At 35.3% G+C, this 24045-nt stretch overlaps 1 pseudogene; it reads left to right on the top strand.

The window, feature by feature from the left end:
• The first annotated feature begins 12195 nt into the window (after window positions 1-12195).
• LOC120211209 lies at window positions 12196-14242 on the top strand (annotated as a pseudogene).
• Window positions 14243-24045: the final 9803 nt, after the last annotated feature.

Raw genomic sequence — 24045 nt, 5'->3', positions numbered from 1 at the left:
TACATTCGATAGCCATTTCCGCGTTGCGATAGTCATTTCGCGTTGCGATTTTAAGTTTCGTGTTGCGAAAGTAAACTATTCTTCTTCTGGAATGTTTATATATGTTGTCCTTTTAAATGTTTATATAAGTGCTTACTTCTGGAATGTTATCTGAGCATTTTGTGAACTATGATAGAATAATGATTTGGGTGAATACAATGCTAGTTTGAAACATATTTGTCTTTGTTTAATATCATGTCTGTTTATTTACTGATTTATGTATTAATTTTTTTTAGCGGCCCGATAAGGTGGATGCTTTACGTCGGGTTTTCCTTGCACGACGGAGTTCACGCATCAGACAGCGTGGACGTGCTATTACGTCTCCGTTCACCCCAATGGTGCGAAGACTCCGCAAGAAGAAGCCCGACTCACCGGTCATCCCTCAAGAGTCCCCTCCAATCGTTCAAGAGGCCCCTATTCTCCCTCAAGATTCCCCCCCCACCGTTCAAGAGGCCACTGTCATCGTTGAAGAGGTCCCTCCCACCATTCCAGAGCCCGATTCACATGGGGTAATATATCGAAGTATTGAGAAACCCCCACCGGTTCCGGACATGATGGATGAGAGTTGGCTCTCGTATGAGTTACCGGCTAGTACCCTTCCGGTATCTGAAGTGAGAGGAGACAACTACCAGAAACAATTGTGGATAATACCCTTTGGGCTAAGACCGCAGTTGATTTTTATCTACATGAGCGGAGCCAAGGGTGTTACACTGACATCAGCAAACTCAACGATGAAATGTTTTTGTTGCTTGATCGGTCTTGGTGGGGTGTGCTATTAGGGGTTGAAGACAGTGGCTATTTGGATGTGGAGGTAAGTCTTATATTTGTCTTATTTATGATTTTGATTAATTTGTTTAAAAATTAATGTAATTCACTAATATATGTATTTTTTTGTAAAACAGCATATCGATGCGTGGTGTCACGTCTACTAATAATAAGGAAGCTTAGGAAAAATAAAAAAATTCGCTATATACAATAATGCCGACGGCTTTTCACGCAGTTCACTTGAAGAATCAACGAGATGAATCATTTTGTTGGGCAATGGACAAGCTAAACTTTATCCTGCATGGTGGAAGGTCGATAAGGTTAGTGTTTATTTTTTAAATTTTTTAAAGGTGTTCATAAATAAGTGCGCAAATAAATGAATTATTACTTATGATCGCAGGTGTTTATCCCTGTTTTGGAACGTCGTCACTGGCTTCTCGTCCAACTTCAGCTCCCATCCCTGAAGATAATAGTGTATGACAGCATGATCAATTACATATCACTGTCTGATTTGAGAGATATTTTCAAGGGATGGAGCTCTCATTTGGCTAAATTCTTGGATGAGATTAAGTATTGGAGTCATTCTCGACACAAGAAACCAAAGAAGTTCAATGTCACAGTTGTCAGAGACGAGACCGCGCCACAGCAATCGCCGGGAGCCAGAGGGGATTGTGGTCCTCTCGTATGCCTTTGCTTGGCGCGTTTGACGACGGGAAGCACAGAGTTTTTACCTCCCACCGATAGAGATAGAGTTGCAGTAGGCTTGTGGTTTCGGCATTATATGGCTAGAGCAATATATTCGAGACGCTGCCTACCTGCATCCACGTTATGAAAGTGTCCATTGTTAATTGGTAAGTCAAATGCAAGTTTTGTTAACATATATACTCCTTTTGGTTTGAAAATGTTTGGTTAAGTACCTAGAATTCAATAATTGTTAAAAGTTTATGCATGTTAATCCTCGTTGCCTTTTTCATTTCGCATTGCGATTCTATCGTTGCGATTTGCATTTCTCATTGCGATGGTCAAATGATTGCCTTTCGCAACGCGATTCTGACTTTCGCAACGAGATAATACAGAATCGCAATGCGAGTTTCAAAGTTCGCAACAGGTTTTAGTTTCGCAAGCCAAATTTTTTGTGTATATATATACGCAGCAGCAACAACTCATAACCTAAATCCCTAAATCGCAACTCATTCCATCTCCATCTATCACTCTCTCCGACGACATCCGTTCCTATCTCCAACGACATCCTTCCCCATCCGGAAACAGGTCTTAGTTTCGCATCTCGTTTGTTTAGTTACAACCATGAAATCATCTAATGTTGATCATGTTTGGATAGATTTATGTTTTGGAGGGTCATGGGAGAATGTTCATGGTGTTTTACAATATATGCCTTTACCCATGAATCTTCAACTAAAACTGTCATTAAAGAAGTTAACTTATGAAACCCTAATGTTACGTGTTTCAAAGAAATTGAATTTAGAGCCCCTAAGTGGATTTAGGCTATCTTATCAGAGAAATGGTAAAGTTTATTTGTTAACTGACAATGAAGATGTTGAACGATTCATTGCTTACATTAATGTTTCAAGTGATGATGTTACATTGTATGTTGTTGAACCTAGAAGTAGTATTGTTGGGTCAGTAGCGGGTAGTAATCAACTAAGTGGGTCTCAAAACCCACAGCCTTTCTCTAATCCAAATCCAAATCAACTTTCAGCACCAAATTCCGGTTTTCGTATTGACCAATTAGACGATGATGAGCCAAGAGAAAAAATTGTGAGTGCTAGTCAGTATTCGAAATTTGATCTTGGTCAATACCCGGACTTTGATATTGGTCAATACACGGATTTTGATGATGTTTCAGAAGAAGAAACAGACCCTGCGTGTAATGATTTTGATATTGGTCAATACCCGAATTTTGATGATGAAACACCCGTTGCCGAGGAAGATGTTGTTGATGATAATGAGGAGGAAGTTACGACTGTGAATGAACATGTTGAACATCCATTCTGTAATTCATATAATCCTGAAGAAAAAGAAGAAGAAAAAGTCCCCGAAGAAAAGAAAATGCCACGGGAGTATAACTGGAATATGCTAGAATTACTTCAGTTACCGGAAGAAGAGTTGGCAAAGAAAGCAGTTGATTGTTACACAAAAGTTATTCGTATCAAGAAAGATGATTGTTTTGATACAAAGGAAGACTTGAAGATAGCTTTGTATACGAAATGTGTGGAAGATGGCTATCAACTAAAAGTTAACAAATCAAGCAAAGATCGTTTCGAAACAAGGTGTACGATTGACAAAAACTGTACGTGGCGTATGATTGCAAAGAGGATAAAAGATTGCGCAATGTTTCAAGTTAGGACTTTTATTGATAAACATACATGTTCAAGAACCCAAGTTTTTCCTCACCATAGACAGGCAAACAAAAAGGTGTTGGGTGGTTTTCTGGCTGAGTTATTGTTTTTGAATGGCAGGGTATATCGGGGACATGAAATTATGACTGACATGAATGCTCGGTTCAAGATTAGTATATCATATTCTCAAGTTTGGAGAGCCAAATGTTATGCCTTGGAATTGTTGAGGGGGTCGCCAGAAGCATCGTTTGCCCAACTGCCGGCTTATTGTCACAATTTAAAGCTGAAAAATCCTGGGTCGGTAACTCATATCAAAATAGATAGAGATGGACGCTTTGAGTTGCTGTTTATCGCCATTAGTGCTGCGGTTAGTAAATCAATATAATTCTGTTGACTCATTTCTGTTAGTTACATGCATTTCACATTTAAATGATTATATTTCTTGTGTATATTATTTTGTAGATTCGTTCGTTTATTACTTGCATGCGCCCGGTTATTATAGTTGACGGAGCACATTTGAAAGGTCGATACCTTGGAGTAAACTTATTAGCAGTAGCCATGGATGCTAACAATGGGATATTGCCAATAGCTTATGGGGTTGGCAAATCTGAAACCTCTGATTCATGGACATGGTTTATGGGGCATCTTAGGGATTGCATAGGTCCTATTAGCAATCTGACAATCATATCCGATAGGGCAAACTCAATTGACAACGCTGTTAGAAGGTGTTTCCCATATGCTTTTCATGGACTTTGTGGTGTTCATTTGTATAGAAATCTAAAATCAAGGTCTGCTGGTATAAAAAATCACAAATGGACATACTAGAAGGCTATAAAGGCTTATCGGGAAGTGGATTTCAATAAGCATATAAACTGTTTAAGACGTGTTTTGCCTCAGTGTGCTCAAACACTAGAAGATGTCGGGTTTGAAAGATGGTCAAGAGTACATCAACTTGGAGCAAGATATGGTTTCATGACGTCTAATAGTGCAGAATCAATTAACGCTCTAAGTCGTCATTCCCGGAAATTACACATTACTATGTTAATGGAGTTTTTTCGAGCCTCTATTCAACAGTGGTACTACAAGAAAAGAAACCATGCAGGTATTATTTCTTTGAATTCGTAACTTATCATATATTTTACTAAGTATTATTTATTTAAATTTACAGGAACATTGGAACATCGTGTTACACCATGGACTGAAAAAAAGATAACGAAACGTGTTGTGAAGTCAACGTCATGGAGAGTTGAACCATGTTCAAACACTTTGTTTGAAGTACTGGATAATAACTTAAATGGGCTTGTCAATCTAAATGCAAGGACGTGTAGTTGTATGAAATGGAAAACATCTGGTTATCCGTGTGGCCATGTTATAAAAGTTGCTCTTCATCTAAACCAAGATGATTCAAGCACATACGCTATGGATTGCTACACTACAGAAGTATATCGACAGACTTATGCCGAGATTGTCTACCCTATTTCACATCCTTCTGAGTGGGACATACCAGATGACTTACAAACAGAATTTGCCACCAGCCATGGACAGAAGGCTACCTGGCCGACCAAAAAGTCACGATCGTATACCGTCTAAGGGTGAAGAGAAGAAGAGATCAAAAAATGTAGTCGGTGCAAGGAAAGTGGTCATACAAGGTTGACATGTGGATCACCAGTGCCATCACAATCATCTTTTCCTCTACCAAAATATGGATCATCATCAAAATCCAAAGCTCATATGGTGTCAAGAAAAAGGCAATCAAAATCGCAATCATCTTTAAAATCCCAATCACAACTGGCTTCACCTTTTGGGACTGTTAACTTAGGTGATTTTTAAATGCAAACGTTGTATTATGTAGATTTTATGTGTGAACTTTTAACATTTTCAGTTAGGCATGTATTAGTAACTTGAGTTTGAAAATTGCTATGATCTGTTCCAGTTGTTATCACTTAATAGGCAATCATCTTAATGTCTATCGCAACGCGGAAATTACTATCGCAATGCGAAATGAAAATCGCAACGAGAGAATCGCAATGCGAAATGAAAATCGCAACGCTAATTTCGCAATGCGAAATGAAAATCGCAATCGCAAGCGGAATCGCAACGCGAATTTAATTTCGCGTTGCGATTTTCATTTTCGCGTTGCGATTCTCTCGTTGCGATTTTCATTTCGCATTGCGATAGTACGTTTTGCCTTCAACATAATGCAGATTGAAATCAACAAAATCAACCATTACATTTCAATCAATTAAACAAGCACAAATAAGAATTATGTTAACATCAATTAAACAAATCAACTTTTACAAATCACCTTTTACAAATCAATTAAACAATCAAAAACTAAGCAATAATTATTAGAGAAAATAACACTTCTACTATTGAATCAACTTTTGCAGCCATACATCATTTTCACGCAGCTCACTTCTGAGATTAACCTGCTTAAACCAAATATTTGCTCAAACAACACTTTCTACACATCTAAAACCTACAAACAGCAAATTATTGAATTCTAGGTACTTAACCAAACATTTTCAAACCACAAGCCTATAAACATACCAATTGTTTTTCCATTTCTGAATGATTGTGAGGGATTTTTGACTGTTTTGACTGTGAATGGTTGTGAGGGATTTTTGACTGTGAATGGTTGTGAGGGATTTCGCCGGCGATGGGGACGGAAATCTTCGGAGATGGGGACGGATTTCGTCGTAGAGAGTGAGAGATGGAGATGGGACTGAGTGTTGTGATTTTGGGTTTGAGGTTATGAGTTGCGATTACTGTGGACGGTTCAGTTTCCGATTTATTAAGAAAAAATTCGTGTTTGGAATTTGAAAAAAAAAATACGCGTTAATACGAATGGCGCTATGTAAATCGCGTTGCGAAAGTCAGAATCGCGTTGCGAAAGTCAGTATCTCGTTGCGATTTTGTATTATCGCATTGCGATAGTCAGTATCGCATTGCGATTTTCCCAATTCGCGTTGCGATTTACTTATTCGCATTGCGAATTGGGAAAATCACAACGACACTGTATACCATCGCAACGCGATTTCCAACTATCGCAACGCGAAATGCAACGCGAATTTGCGATAATGGAGATCGCGTTGCGAATTAGCGATCGCATTGCGATTTTGTTGGTCATTTTGGCAAATCCGAAAAAAGTTGGTTAAAATCGTATATTATATGGGATTTTTGGTCACTGAGATTATTTTCTCTATAATATATAACTATCTGTTTTTTTTATATGCATGCATATTACATAGTCTTTTTTATTACGAAAATATAACATTTATTAAATATTATATATCGGACAATTTATTAGATATATTTTTGTTTATGTCACATGTTTTATATATCAGACAAAAATTGATTGTCTTTTTTCTATCCTTGTTAACACAAGAATGTTTTTTTATGTCACATGTTTCATTTATCGGATAAAAATTGGTTGTCTTTTCGTCTTTTTCCTATCATTATTAACACAAGAATGTGCAAAGAGGGGCAGCTGTAGACACCAGTTTTTGTTCGGGTCAAAAAAAATACTATTAAATATTATTATTATTATTATTATTATTATTATTATTATCATTATTAATTATCACTTAATCTAAAAAACCCACTACCTATTAAATAATCATTCACTAAAAACTCAATACCCATTAAATAAAAACCTACTAAAAACTCACTACCTATTAAACAAAGAAAACTTTAATAAAAAAATAATAATGTTGGTGAGTTTAGTAATTTTATTGGTATATTTAGACTCACCATTTTTTATTTCAAACCCCACCCCATGCTTCTTACACATCTTTTTTTTATTCAAAACTCATCTTTTGCCCATACATTTTCCCACATGAAGCACCATAATTGAGCAGATCAAGACCTCATTCATGCTCTACTATATATTAGGGGCCCAAGTTATTTTTTTAGTGGCCCTTATCTTTTATTTTGTCTAGGCCCTTAAAATGTCAAGATCGATCATGTCCACTATATTGAACCCTGATTTCTCGCTGGACCCCATCCACATGTGGAATGGAAAGGTGCCATGTGAGGAAGAAGAATTGTGTTTGGGTAAGATCCAGCATAAAGGAACATGATGATATGACCTGTTTTTGCAGTACTAAAGGCTAAAGTCCAGAACTGCTGTTGGCTTCTTGATTTCGTTCTAAAAATATTTTCCTATTTGTTTAAATTTGCATGCTAACTAACCTCTGCTGGCTAGCTACTTAGCTATCAGGCGATAGGCACATGTTAGTTTAGTTAAGAACAATTACATGTGACAGGATCGAAATCAAGTTGAAAAACTCGAGTCTGAACTGGAGCTGCAGCTGCTGTAATTTTTTCTTTGTTTCTCAGAAGATGTATCGAAGTTGATATTATTTTGAGGTAGTGCATCTAAAATCCAGAACCTTGATGACATTATAAGCGTAAAGCGCATAATGGAATATTCTCAATGTTGCCTAAAACTATAAGCAATTGAAATTCTTATCTGATTTCCTCTGTTTTACGTAGATTTGTGTGATGCAGGCGTATAAGCGAAGTACGATATTTTTACCAATCCTAAACAAAGTTGTATATAATATTATAACTATGATACGTACGACTAATATATATACTTTATACTATGAAATTGTAACTTGGATGGACTCTGCATTCAAACTAAAAGAGCATTTTACAAAATTTTGTAATATTAATTTTGTTTTAATCCTCAATTATGCTAAAATTGTGCGATGATGATAATGATGGCCTAAATTTAGGTTGTGTTTACAATTTAGTCTTTAAGGTTATAATTCAATTAATTATTTATCCAAAATCAATATAATATTATTAATTCGATTTCTAACTAAACCGAGTTAAAGTACATGGTATCCATTTGCAAGCCTCTATTTGTCAGGTCCTGACCAGCCATATTATCCACTCATAGCAAAGGTTGTTGAACTTGAAAACCTTCCATGGCGGTCAGCCGTTTGGTCGTTGAGTAATCAATTGTTACCCCCATTTTATAACCCTTTCTGTCCTACTCGTCAGCCACCAACCGTTTTTTTTTATATGAAGGGGATCATTTTTGGAGTAATAATGTTTGACCTTCGCCTTCCCCATTGGAGATGTCGTCTGTTCTATGCCATTAGCTCGTCGTAACAACCTTAACGCTTATTTCTGTTGTTAGGCCATGGTCTCCACTAGGCCCGTAAAGTAGCTAAACGAATATGGACGAGGTATGTTCATGTTCATTTGTTTAAATTTGATTGAATAAATAAATAAACACGAACAATTAAACAAACAAAATTTCATGTTTGTGTTTCGTTAAGTAATGTAGTTTGTTCGTGTTCGTCAATGTTCGTTCGTTAAAATGATAAATAAACGTAAACTTACATAAATTTAAAAGATTTAGGATATTATTTTTCAATCAATCGTGTGATGAAAAGAAATACACATGAAAAGAAATTTAAACGAACATGTTATCAAACGTTCACGAATATAAATGAACAAATGAACAATTTGCCCTGTTCATTCATTTAATTAATCGAATAAAAAATTATATTGATATTCGTTTGTTTAATAAATAATCAAACATAAACAAAACTTTCGGCCGAAAACCTCACTAAACATTCAATTTGTTTATGGACCTAGTCTACACTCTCCACTAGGGGGTTGATTCCATCAATTCTATGATGGTTCGCTTTTGCATGATTTTTCTTTTGCAGCTTCTTCACATTGTTTCATTTCAGTAGTGATGTTTTCGTTACCATTAGGAATTTAGATAGTGTTATGCTATGGAAATAGTTGTCATTGTATAGCGATAATAACGCAGTCCAAAATCATATTGTTGAAAATAATAATATAAAGCGAAATCATACCGATATTGATGGATTACAAATTAATGAGTAACAATTAATAATGAAAATGATAATGATAGATCGATAGTTTTGTTATTGTTTTGTTATGATAATATTAAAAAAATCAATAATTTATTACAATAATTAAAATTATTATATTTTTCAATAAATTGTTTACATTTAAATAATTTATGATCGCAATACTCACAATAATTATTATAACATTTATTATATTTATAATTATAATAAATATAACACAATTAAAAATAATCATAATTATAATTTAAATCTCTGATCACCATAGGAGTAAAGAGGGCCCATGATATGAAGGTGACATTACTCACTTTGATGCTTTGTAAGCCAATTATTGACTTGAGTCCTCATTTGTTCCTTCTTTACCGGTGATGGAGCCTCTTGAGCCCTTGATCCAAACGTCGGATCTTCCTATACTTCCCAGCTTTAGGTTTACTGGCTTAATGGGGCCTTTTGTTCTCTTTTGATTAAAAAAAAAATTGTGCATAGACCAAATAATTTTATTGTTGAGAGATTTTTATTATTCTTAAGATCTTAAATTCGAATATTGTATATGTATAGGTGATACAGGGGGATCCGAGACAGATGATGCTGAGCTGTCAGATTGCACCTTGATGGCGCTGAGATACCATGAATTGGCAGATCAGCGCAAAGACGGGAATTGATTGTGACATGTTCCTCATTGGGGTCGTTTTGAGTATGTTTCAGTCTTTTTGCCATAACTTTTGCTACAGGTGTCAGAATCGCGCATAAGACCCCAATCCGGAAAGCTCTTTTCGACGCGCACGCTCTCCATATGAGCTATGCTCCATGTGACCTTTTTTTCAACCTCAAATTCTGCCGTTTTCCCCTCCGAAACACTAGATTTAAATATTTTTTTACTATTTATAGTAATATTTCGATTGTCAATTAGGAAGTCAATTTAAATCCGATTTAGGCCGGATTTTTTGGAGATTGCTTATTTTATTTTGAATTTCAATTTAGAGTGATTTTTGGGATTTTGCTATTTTTGGCAAAATTCGAATAAAGATGATTTTTGGCTATAACAGTCCGGCTTATGGACTGATTTTGGCATTGTTTGATTTGATAATATTTTATTAAACCCTAGAGACTTTTTTTCTCTGGTTTTTTTTTGGCGAATTTTCTCTTGTGAATCATCTGTTGGAGCGCTTGCAGGATAATCACTATTCTGTCTGACGTCAATAGGTGTATAAACATGTGATTATAAAATAATATCTATTTGAAGTATTTTCAATTATTTAATAATAAAAGTTCTATCATTCTCTTAATCGTTACTATTCGAACCAAAATAAATTGGACAACAAGTTGGTGTGAGGATGTTGACTTCCATCCTACAAATTAACACTTGTGTTTTCTGGTACAACTTTAACAAATGCTATGATTTTCGTTCTGTTTTTTAAATAATTTTCGAAGATCTCCTCTTTCTAACCTCTTGTTTTTCACAATATTTGCTTAGGTAAAGTATACAGATAATCATCCCAATATAAGAAGCTATTTTATTAAGTATTTTAATTATTAAAAAGTTATAAAACGATTTATCGATTATTGAATATTATTTAATTAAATTAATTAATTATTAAAAATTATATAATGATCATTCGATTATTTATATGTTTTAAATTCGTCGTTCTTGTTAAAACATTGATGACCATCTAAGTCGAGAGTTCATTTGTTAAATGAGATATGATAAAATCATATTTTGATTATATCTATTATGCGTTGCTTTTAGATAATGACTCGACGAAATAATATTTTAAGCATTGACTCACTTATATAATGTAAATAGAGAGTTGATTCACATAATATAACTCAAATGATTTTAGGATCAAGTTTTATTATATACTAGTTAAACATGTTAACATTCAACTCAGACGATCATCCAGCTTTTCATAAAAAAACATGAGTTTGAAACATATATATAATCAAATAATCATTTTATAACTTTTAATAGTTTGATCACTTAATAAACCAATACCATAATCGAAAGATTATTTTATAACTTTTAATAATAAAGATAACGTACACAAATAGTCCCCTAACTATAAGGTGATATTCTATTAAGTCCATCGACTATTAAAAGTTACAAAATGGTGACATAACTATTTATTATGTTTCAAACTCACCCTTTTTGTTAAAAATTGATGGTTGTTTAAGCTGAACGTTAACATGATGATAAGATATGATAGTCCTTTGAGATTCTGTTTATCATTTCACATTTAATAGGTTGACATTCGACTTAAAGTATCGTCATTTCTTAAACAAAAAGGGATAAATTTAGAACATAATGAATAATAAAGTGATTATTTTATAACTTTTAACAATCAAAATACTCAATAAAATAACACTCAATAATCAAAAGATCGTTTTATAATTTTAATAATCGATGAATTTAATAAAACATTATCCTATAATCATAAAATCATTTATATATTTTATCCTAATAATAAATAGATTCAAACAAAACATGGCTATTTGTATACTTGACCCATTTACTTAAATAAGTCAATAAATATTGTTGACAATAATGACATTACATCGGAAAATTCTACGGTATGACATCTTAATATAAGACTAAAATAAGGTGTTACCTGTTTTATTATTATTTAAATAATAAAATCGGTAAAAAATTATCTAAAACATTATTATTTTTACTTAAAACATCAATTTTCTTAACATTTCCGGTAAAAGTTTCCAATAATAATAAAACCGGTAGAAAAAAATAAAAAACTGATAGCGCTTTACTAAATCCGATAAAGCGCCCAATAATAACAAACCCGATAAAAATAATAATATTTTTTGATAATTTTTAACCGATTTTATTATTTAAATAATAATACAAACGGTAATATTTTTTAACCGTATATTAAAATTACCAACATGAGCATTTCCCTATTACATCATCACTTAAGAAATTAAATTAAAGTAAAAGACAAAACCACCGATTGACATTGCATGTTTCTCGGTTCCTTCTTACAACGTGATTACGAGTTTAACTTAACACAATCGAAGAGTCCCCGGTCCATAAACAGTAACAGAAAAAACCTTCTCCTCTGCCCTTAAGGTCCCCCTTCTTCCCCATTACAAAAATGTCCAAATTCTTACATCCTCTTCACTTATCTCTTCCACCACCACAATTCCATCAGTCCAACCTTTTCAAACAACTAAAATCACCCATGTCTTCCTTTTCAGTTCGTTTCTTCGCGCCACAACTACTTCAATCCACCACTTCCTCTGTCAGGCGCCCAAACACGTGTTCACGCCGACGCCGTGAGATTGGAGGCCCGAGTGGAAGAAGAGATGTATAGTTGGTGTTGAATGAGAAGTTCAGAGAAGGCATCAACCCTCAAGAGAAAGTCAAGATTGAGAAAGACCCTTTGAAGCTTTTCATGGAAGGAGGGATCGAAGAGCTCGCCAAGATACCGATCGTGGAGATTGATAAAGCTAAGCATACAAAGGATGACATCGATGTTAGGCTCAAATGGCTCGGTTTGTTCCATCGCAGGAAGCATCAATGTAAAGGCTTGATTTTTGACCTTTTAATCTGAATTTTCTTGGCTTGAAATTGGTTATGTTGAAATTTTGCTTCCTGTTATTGATGACAGGTGGGAGATTTATGATGAGATTGAAGCTGCCAAATGGAGTAACCACGAGTGCTCAAACACGATATTTAGCTAGCGTGATAAGGAAATATGGGAAAGAAGGGTGTGCCGATGTTACAACCAGGCAAAACTGGCAAATACGAGGAGTTATGTTGCCTTATGTGCCTGAAATACTCGATGGTCTCGATGAAGTAGGCTTGACAAGCCTGCAAAGTGGCATGGACAATGTGAGAAACCCCGTCGGCAACCCTCTCGCCGGCATCGACCCCGATGAGATCGTCGATACACGTCCTTATACCAACTTGTTATTGCAATTCATTACCGCCAATTCCGGTGGCAATCCGGCCTTCGCCAACTTGTAAGTTTTCCCTTGCACATCATTGGTTCCTAGAAAACTATAATGTGTCTGGTTTCTTGATGTTATGTTTTTGTTTGAATAGGCCTAGGAAATGGAATGCTTGTGTTGTGGGGTCTCATGATCTTTACGAACATCCCCACATCAACGATCTTGCTTACATGCCGCCCACGAAAGACTGACGATTCGGATTCAATTTGCTGGGTGGGTTCTTTAGCAGCAAGAGATGCGATGAGACCATTCCTCTTGATGCTTGGATCCCAGGTGATGATGTGATCCCATTGTGCAAAGCTATGTTGGAAGCCTTTAGGGATCTTGGTTGCAGGGGCAATAGACAAAAGACAAGAATGATGTGGCTGATTGATGAACTAGTGAGTAACACACTTTGCTTTCATTGGTTTCGGTTTTTGTATCCGTATTCAGTTGTTTCCAGGATTGCAGGCTCAAAAATCTTCGTTCAAATGCAGGGCATTGAAGTATTTAGATCGGAGGTAGCCAAAAGAATGGCTCAAAAAGAGTTAGAGAGAGCATCTCCTGAAGATTTTGTTCAAAAGCAATGGGAAAGGAGAGACTATCTCGGCGTCCATCCGCAGAAATAAGAAGGTTTTAGCTATGTCGGTATTCACATTCCAATCGGTCGAGTCCAAGCCGACGACATGGACAAATTAGCTCGGTTAGCCGACACATATGGCTTGGGAGAACTTAGACTCACTGTGAAGGAAAACATCATAATCCCAAACGTCGAGAACTCAAAAATAGAAGCATTGCTTAACGAGCCTCTATTGAAAGACCGGTTTTTGCCCAAGCCGAGCATTCTCATGAAAGGGCTAGTCGCTGTACAGGGAACCAATTCTGTGGACAAGCCATTTTCGAAACGAAGGTTAGGGCCTTGAAGGTGACAGAGGAGGTATAAAGATTAGTGTCGGTGGCACAGTCATTGAGGATGCATTGGACCGGGTTGCCCCAATTCGTGCGATCAGGTACAAGTCGTGGATATCGGTTTCATGGGGTGCATGGCGAGGGATGAGAATGGGAAGCCATGTGAAGGGGCGAATATATTCTTGGGAGGGAGGATTGGGAGTGACTCACATTTGGGACAAGTTTATAAAAAAGGTGTCCCTTGCAAGGACTTGGTGCCTATAGTTGCTGATATTTTGGTGGAACAGTTTGGAGCTGTCCCCAGAGAGAGGGAAGAAGGGGAATATTGATTCAAAACCAAGTTCGTTCATTACTTTTAAATTTGTTTATTTTAACTGTTAAAACTGTGATGTACACAGTTCAGGAAAACCAGAAATCATGAGAGAAAAAGGAAAAACATAATGTAGGCTAAAGATTGATGTTTAGCCTTATCCAAGATCTATTAATATAGCCATGCTGATTGTTGAATTAACACTGTAAGTTTAACCCTATATACAGCTAGCTTAACCACCTAACAACCTTCAACAAAAAATAGTTACAAAAAGCAGCATCAAACCGATCCAGCTGGCACACCTTCCAACTGATAGAACTTGCTTCTTAACATTCACCCCGCTTTTCAACTTCTCCAAGCAATAAAGAACCTCAACATTTGTGCAACTGAAGTCTTTGCAGCGAGAACACATTAAGCTTTTGGCGTAACTCCTGAAACCGATTTGTAATCAACGGCTTTGTCAAAAACATCCGCAATTTGGCATTGTGCTGGAACATGGTTGACGACTAGTTTCTTGTCCATGACCTTTTCCCTAACAAAGTGAACATCTAAATCCACATGTTTAACTTTAGCATGCACAACCGGATTAGCAGCCATGGCAACAGTACTTGTATTGTCACACCATATAATTGGAGGTTGCGACAATTCAACATTCATGTCATCGAGAACTGCTTTTATCCAAAGAACCTCAGCAGTTGTATCAGCAAGGCTACGATATTCTGCCTCAGCAGTGGATCGAGACACTGACCTTTGCTTGCGTGAACTCCATGACAGTAGGTGATTACCTAGGTAGACACAGTACCCAGAAATCGACCGCCTATCATCGGGGTCATTGCCCCAATCCGCATCTATAAATGCCTTGATATGAAGTTGGCCTTGACCCTTGATCAACCAGAGCCCATAATCCACCGTGCCTTTTAAATAACGTAAAATGCGATTAATCCCTATCCAATGAGCTTCACAAGGGGACTGCATAAACTATGCAACCTTATGAACAAAAAAATGCAATATCTGGTCTGGTATGACACACATACAATAGCGCACCAACCGCACTTCGATACTGTTGAGCATCCACAGGGGCTCCTGCATGTTTCGAGCTCATCTTAGGAGTAATAGGTAAAGGTGTGTCCACTGGTTTGGCTTGTACATTAAACTTGTGCAACAATTCCTCCACATACTTCTTTTGACTTAGAAACATTCCAGTTGTTGTATGAACGGCTTCAATTCCTAAAAAATAGTGGACAAGTCCGAGATCCTTTAGCGAGAACTTATCGTGAAGCTGCTTCTTAACCTCTTTAACCCGATTATCAGAGGAGCCTGTGACAAGAATGTCTTCAACATACACATCAACATATGTGACCTCAGTCTTCGAACTACGATCGAATAAAGAGCTATCAGCTCTAGAGGGCCGGAATCCCATATCACACAGGCATTGTTGAAGCTTATGATACCAGTTACGAGGAGCTTGTCTGAGCCCATAGAGGGCTTTTTGAAGCTTGCATGCCAGCTTTTCACCATGAGTACCAGCATGTTCGAACCCTTTTGGTTGAGACATATAAACTTCCTCATATAGATCACCCTTGAGGAAAGCATTATTGACATCTACTTGGTAGACTTGCCACCCTCGTGAGGCTGCAACTGATAATAACACATTTATCGTGAAGAACCGTACTACCAGGCTGAAGGTGTCAACAAAGTCACAACCTGGTACTTGAGAGTACCCTTTTGCTACAAGCCTTGCTTTGAAGCGATTGATAGAGCCATCAGAGTTATGCTTAATACGAAACAGCCACTTACAACCAATGGTCTTCCGATCAGTTGACAAAGGAACTAGCTTCCACGTGTTGTTGTCAGTCAGTGCCTGAACTCTATTTCAACTGCAGCCCGCCAATATTTATATTGTAAAGCCTCCTGCACACTTAGAGGAGTTTCGTTACACAACGTGTTATAAATCTTAGGCTTAAACGTTCCAACTTTGTTGCGAGTGACCATGTGATGGTTATTCGTGGTGAACTGATTATATACATGGTTACTTTCATTAGTTACGATCCTGCTTGAACTACTTTGCTCCTGACTAGCAGCTGGACTATCATGGTAATCACTTATAGCAGTACCTGGAAGCATAGGCTCACTGTTATTAGCCTCCAGCAGAGCAGCAGCCCCGGAAACATCATCTGGTTCTACTACCATCGTATGAGCCCCATCATCACGACCAATACTTATACTAGGCGTGTGATTTGAACTTGCCACAGTATCATGCACCATGTCAGGAACAGTAACTGGGTCATGGCACACAATATCCTCGAGATTAGTTTGAGTAGACTCATTGTTGGGAAAAGGAACAGCCCATCCAGATTGTTTAGCACTTAGTTAGCATCTACACGTTGAGACACACATGGGAATATGTACTCGTTGAACACAACGTTTCTAGAAATGTAAACACGGCCCGATTCATCAAGACATTGATATCCATGATGCTGTGGTGAGTAGCCGAGGAACATACATGGCTTGGATCTGAAATCAAATTTGTGCTGATTGAAGGGTCGAAGACACAGAAACATTGACAGCCGAAGACTCTGAGAAACTGATAATCCGGTTTCTTATTATATAACTTCTCAAATGGTGATATTCCACCAAGCAAGTCTACATGTAACCTATTGATTAGATAAACTGCAGTAAGAACAGCATACGACCAGTATTTGAAGGGAACTGCTGACTGAGCTAGAAGTGTTAAAGCTGTATCAATGATGTGCCGTTGCTTACGCTCAACAATGCCATTCTGTTGCGAGGTATGTGGACATGTAACCCTGTGCTTAATCCCTACAGTTGCAAGAGAACACGCTAGGCCACGATACTCACCTCCACCATCAGTTTGTAATGCAACAATGTTAGTATTAAACTGATTTTTAACAAGAGCATGAAACAAGTTAAACGCTTGAACAATATCTGATTTATTACGCATCAAGTAAACCCAGACATTCATGATGTACATGTCAACAAACGAAGCATAATACTGCCAGTCACGGGACTTAATCGGCGCTGGTCCCCATTCATCGGTTTCAACCAGCTCAAACAAGCTATTATAAACTGTATCAGATTGCACGAAAGGAAGTTTATGATTTTTCCCTAACTGACACGCAATGCATACTTCCTTATTATTAATATCATTTCTAATATGAAGTAGTGTAGACAAGGTTTTGGACGTAGGGTGTCCCAACCTTCTATGCCATAGCCAATCGCTTTTATTGGTCTTAAGTTCATTCTCTTTAGCAGAAACAGTAACCTGATGAAGCATTCTATCCATTTAAGTACTTTTATCAAAGCAATACATCCCATTCTCCAACTTACCTTCGAGCTGAATTCGACCAGTCTCTTCATCCTTCACAAAACACTTATCCGAATGAAACTCAAGGTAAACATTATTGTCTTGTGTAAGTCTAGAGACAGATAGCAAGTTCCTAGTTATTTTAGGAACACATAAGACATTGTCAAGCTGTAACTCACAAGTATTGGTAGTAAATGACACATTACTTACATGAGAGATAGGTAAAGTGGAACCATCACCAAGATAAACCTTACCTTTACCCACGTATGGACGACCCAAGGACACTCCATCTTTCTCATAGGTCACATGATGCGTGGCACCTGAGTCGGGGTACTATTTGTCAGCAGCAGATAACACTCATTTGGCAATGAGAGAGTTAATCTGCACAGTGTCATTGGTGGCTTCTTCATTAACCACTTCACCACCTGCAGCTGTGTGAACAAATGGATTGTAAGACGAATCATTGACATCATATTTGCAGACATTAGCTTGTATTTCATTGGCGTCCCTGGACTGTGTCGAAGCAAATCCTTTGTAATTCTCATCAAAACGGTGCCAACACCTATCCACTAAATGACCGATTTTCCCACATAATTGACATTGATGCCTTGGTCTACCCTTGTACTTATTCATGTTTTGAGCTTTTTCTCGAGTATCATTTGACCTATTGTTGCTATAATACCTGTCACGATTGCCACTAGTATTGCCTCCATTGTTATTGTTATGTCTGGTCAAGTTAATACTGACCGAAGTCTTCATAAGATCACTAATTCTCGATTCAGCATCAATGAGGACTGAGGTGACAGTATCAAAAGTGAAAGGTTCACGACTCATGGTTATAGCAGCAACGAATTGCTCGAAGTTAGCTGGGAGGCCGTTGAGCAGAGTAACAGTTTGATCAATTTCAGATACTGGACTGCCACTTGTCGCAAGTAGGTCACAAATCTCCTTGATTTGTATGGAAAATTCACGGACAGATAATTCACCTTTCCTGAGAGATCTGAGTCTCCCATGCAGACTCATGATCTTCGTGGTAGAGAGTTTCGAGTACATGTTGAGCATTGTATTCCATATCTTGGAAGAAGTATGTGCTCCTACAAGCTGAGGAAGAATCGATGAGCTAATTGTTGAGAGAAGCCAAGATGCTAATGAGCTATCCTACTTTTTATGGCGCCGATATGCAGGATTTACCATCAACTCACCAGTATCATCTACAACAGTTTGAGGTGGAATCGGCAGCGACTCATCCAATAAGTGCTCCAGCTCATGTCCTTGAATCATAAGAAGAACTTGTTGCTTCCAGAGAAGGAAGTTGTTATCATCCAAGTCTAACATTAACATACTTGTTCATAAACGGCATTTCCATCATTCGATTGTTGACTGTAGCAGCACCGCTTTCCTCTGACGTAGCTTCAACCACAACAAACGAGTCAGGCATGATGAGCAGAAAACGTGATGATCAAAGAGAAACCACCATGAATGCCACTGGTAATTGGATCGCTAGACATCTGATACCATGTTAAAACTGTGATGTACACAGTTCAGGAAAACCAGAAATCATGAGAGAAAGAAAGGAAAAACATAATGTAGGCTAAAGATTGATGTTTAGCCTTGATCCAAGATCTATTAATATAGCCATGCTGATTGTTGAGTCAACACTGTAAGTTTAACCCAATGTACAGCTGGCTTAACCACCTAACAACCTTCAACAAAAAACAGTTACAAAAAGCAGCATCAAATCGATCCAGCTGGCACACCTTCCAACTGATAGAACTTGCTCCTTAACATTAACAAGCTTTTTACCGGAAGAAAAATGGAGGTTTCAAAAGATAGTTGAGATGATCATCTCTTGTTTTTAACAGCTTGTTGTATGATAAAATGTATCGACATTTTCAGCATATGTATCACAATAAAGTTATCGGTAATATATTTTCAGTTCAAGATTATTTTTCCCCTTTTTCTTTGGTTAAACTCTGTTCTAAGAGCAGATTAAGCTCTTTTCAGGGGAAAGGATTCACCCAAAATATTTTAGTAAATCCTTTTCTGTAAACTATTGAATGTTTCGTTGGTACTGGTAGCGCTTTCAAGCGCCGGTTTGTATGTTATGAGTAATTTAAGAAATGCTATGGGTAAACTATCTCACTTTGAACTAAAAAATAACAGTTTAATTATTTAATTTTTAAATTACATCTATTTTAATTATTTATTTTTGAAATAATAAGGTGATATAATTTTTTTTATCAATCTAGATTATTTTTCATTGACATGTGTTGTACATCTTATTATTTTTCTTCTATTATTTAATCATTCAATTTTTGTGATTATCTCAATCATTTAGTTGGTGTTTGTGTGGTTCTCTATTTGTTTTTTTTAGAGTTTGTATTGTTTTTTATAGACCATATCATTTTTTTTAGTTTTGTTTAACTAACAGCAACGCCAGTTTTGATGTTAATTGTTCATTGATCCTATCTCTTTTTTAAATAAGAATAACTTTACATCTGTTGTCGTTGTGGTACGTTTTTCGTTTTCTCTATTTGTTTTTTTTAGAGTTTGTATTTTTTTAAAGATCATATCATTTTTTCTTTAGTTTTGTTTAACTAATAGGGACATCAGTTTTGATGTTAATTGTTCATTGATTCTCTTTTTTTTTAATAAGAATAACTTTACATCTGTTGTCGTTGTGGTACATTTTTAGTTTTCTTTTTCTATCATTTTGCCATTATTTTTATTTTATATTTTCTCAAAGTTAGATTTAAAGGTATCACAACTGATCTGTATAACGCTTATTTGTAATCATGTTGATCTTTCTAGCTCTGGACTCCTAAATTGAATATGCAGTTTTTAGTAACCATTTTTTAATTAAAAATAAAATAATTATAATTTTATTCTGAAAAATTTTTGATTTCGATTTAATTTAAAATTTGAAGTCACCATCGACCTTTGGGTTAGGTAGGTTGAACACCTAAAAAATATATTTTAAAACAATTTTTTAAAAAATCATTTTTAAGATAAAAATTAGACTACATTTACCAAATATTTATTTTTAAGGGTTCGAGAGTGGATTACGCATGAGAAAAAATTAACACCCTCCCAACGCCTAAAATTAATATCTCTCGATTAAACGTTGTCTAAGTAATGGAGTTTTACAAATTTGAATTCAAAATTTAAATTACAATCCTTTTATTTCTTTGAATTTTGAAGAATGAGTAAATCTATTTTTTTAAATATTTGACTCAATAAAAATGACTTAATTCACTCGGTTTTATTTAAAAAGAATGTTCCCTTAATACATGAATTAACAGAAATTAAAATCCAATCATGTTGAACGTAATTTCATTAAACCACGATTCATGATAACATTACCTTTGATCATTTTAGAATACAAGAAAACAATGCATGATTTTTAAATGCAACATTAATAAATGACATATAGGGAATGGATGAACCATCAACACAATAAATACATAAAATTAAGCAAAAATGAATAAATAAGATAAACATCGATAAATAAATACATGAAATAAATAAATAATTTATTTATGAAATAATTTCCTAAAAAATCAAAAATAAATTTTTTTAAATGAATAAAATATATCTAATTGACTTAATAAAAAAACAAATAATATTAAAATTATTTTATTCATATAACCATCGAAAAAGCACCCCAAAATTTTGGAAATCTTTCATAGGTTAGTCGAATAAATAATAAAAAGTCTCGTAAAATTTTATAATACTATAAATAATATTTTTATTAAATATATGTATATTATACAATATATAAAAACGTCTCTTTTAAAAAAAATAATACATACATAAATCTTCTCAGAAAATAAATACATAAATAAATAATATATATTTAACACTACATTTTTAACATATATTAAAAATGTTACACACACACACAAACATATATATATGGGGACTAACATAAAATAATAAAGGAAATAGGGACTTAAAGATACATATATTAAAAGTATAGGGACTAAAATGAAACAAATAAAAAGACATGGACTAAATATATTAATCAGTAGCTTAAATAAGGACTAAATCATAATATAGTCGAAATATCAAGGATTAAACATGCAAATAAACCAAGCTAACCCAAACAGTGATCGAAATGAACAATTTATAGATTAGCAGTATAAATAAAAAAATTAAAAAATAATAATAAAGAACAAACTGGGACTAAAATAATATGAAGAAAAAAATACGAAACTCAAAGTAAAAAAAAGAAATTCGTTTCATGGCTAAATAATAGAATTACAAGTAGTGTAAGGGCTTGTTAAGCTATTAGCCCATTCACCCAAGACAAACAAAATCCCTCCCTAGATGTCCATGTTTTCACGGGTAAACATACTAAAAACGAAATAGGGTTTAAAGAGATTGAACCATTTTTCGGGAAAGTCTTGCGTGCGACAACTTAATATACAAATTTTGTTTTAGTATATTTACCCGTGAAAATTAACCATACTTAAACGCTACCGAAAATGTCTAAAAAACGAACTAAAGCGAATCCAAGATTTTAATATCTGAAAATCAACCATACTTAAACGCTACCAGAAATGTTATTATTATTTTAACATTTTCAGTAAAAAATTATCTAAAACATTATTATTTCTACCGAAAATGTTATTATTGGGTGTTTTACCGGAAATGTTTAACATATCCGATAAAGCGCTACCTAAAACATTATTTTTTTCTACCGGAAATGTTAATATTATGCACTTTACCGGAAATGTTAAAAAACATTAATGTTTTAGGTAAAAATAATAATGTTTTAGGTAATTTTTTTATCGAAAATATTTTTATAGGTAATATTTTACCAAAAAAGTTAAAAAAATAATAACATTTCCGATAGCGTCTTTCCTTATCTGTATATTAAGGCTGTCATACGACATAACTCTTTTACCTAAAACATTAATAATTTTTGGATTTCCACTATTAGAGACAAATTATAATCTATCGGGTATCAATCTTGGGAGTTGTGGGGTGCTTATCATTCCCCACATGTAATCGATCCCCGAACCCCTTTTTTATTTCAAAAAGAATGAATATATGGTTACACGTAGAATGTGTAAATCTTTTAAAATGATGTTTTCTTAAAAAAAAAAATTTAAAAGAAATTTTTTAGGTATTCGACCTACCTAATCGAAAAGGTCGACGGCGACTCCAAAACATGTCAAAACCTTTTTAAAGAAAACCCCCAAGTCGTACTAAGTTTTCCCCGCCCGAGCGGAAAATGATGTCGATGGCTTTGCGACTCAGTTGGGGACTTAGAGGGTCAAGCTTTAAATCGATTATATACTGTCTCTATAGCTGGAAATTGAGAATTCAATTTTATTTAATTTACGATTCTTTTGATTTCTTTGATTTCTTTTATTATTTTTTTATCATTGTATATTAATGTTTGTATTTGATTGTGTTGAAAACATTTTTGATATTTCGATATAACAAATTAAGTTAAATGAATTTTAAGATTTTACAAATGATGTTACAATTTTATATTCGATTCAATTAACCGAATATCAAATTATTACTCCAAGTTTTTCAAGATCAATTTTAAACCTTACTAAATGTGTAAAATTGTGATTTGTACTTAAACTATTTTTAAAACAATTTTCACAAAGTATTTTGAACCAAAATCAAAGCCTAAATTAAATTATTTGAGGTGATGCACCGATGCATCAACCATGCATCAATGCATTAGTGAATTAATTGAAACATCGAATGCATTCCATGCACTGATGCATTCTCCATGCATCGATGCACTCTGAATATTTTCAAAACATCGAATGCATTTGATGCATCGATGCACAAGCCATGCATCGATGCACGCAAGCTATTTTCAAACATCGAATGCATTTCATGCATCGATGCACACTTGGTGCACCGATGCACACTTGGTGCACCGATGCACACTTGGTGCACCGATGCATCAAGTGTTCCAACGGTCAAAATATTTGAATTTTACACTGATGCACCGATGCATCCTCCATCATGCATCGATGCATGAGACGCTCCACCCAGAAAAATTAATTGTTTTCACACTTGAACGGCTCTATTGACTCCACTAATTATCACCAACGTTCAGAAGTGATTCAAGGTGTATTTAAACAAGTTCTGAAGCCCTTGATCAATAAGAAATTATAGAGAAACAAGAGAGAAAGCATCAAACACCAAGTTTGTGCAAATCAAGCCAATTTTCCTTTCAATATTCATTTTGCTTTCAGGAACACCATTTGTGCTCATTTGTAATTATCTTTGAGTGTTCTTTTCTTATTCTAGAATTGTGCAAACATCTTACCTTGTGAGGTTTTTCTTGTAAGTTTGCAAATTTGTAATCTTCTCTTTGGGAAAAATAGTGTTCTCAAGAGTTGGGGTATACTCTTGAGGGATTTTGTAAGGTTATCTCTTTGGCCTCAAAAGAAAGAACAAATTAGTGAATTTGTTGGAAAATCCTTAGTGTGGATAGCTAAGGTAGTGGACGTAGACTTTGTTTGAGAAAGTCGAACCACTGTAAATCGCTGTGTAATTACTTTC

The sequence above is a fragment of the Hibiscus syriacus genome, unplaced genomic scaffold (assembly GCF_006381635.1).
Source record: "Hibiscus syriacus cultivar Baekdansim isolate YM2019G1 unplaced genomic scaffold, ASM638163v2 tig00109971_pilon, whole genome shotgun sequence".
NCBI classification, from domain to species: Eukaryota; Viridiplantae; Streptophyta; class Magnoliopsida; order Malvales; family Malvaceae; genus Hibiscus; species Hibiscus syriacus.
Note: the sequence above shows the minus strand (reverse complement) of the source record. Positions and strands in the feature narration are given on the sequence as shown.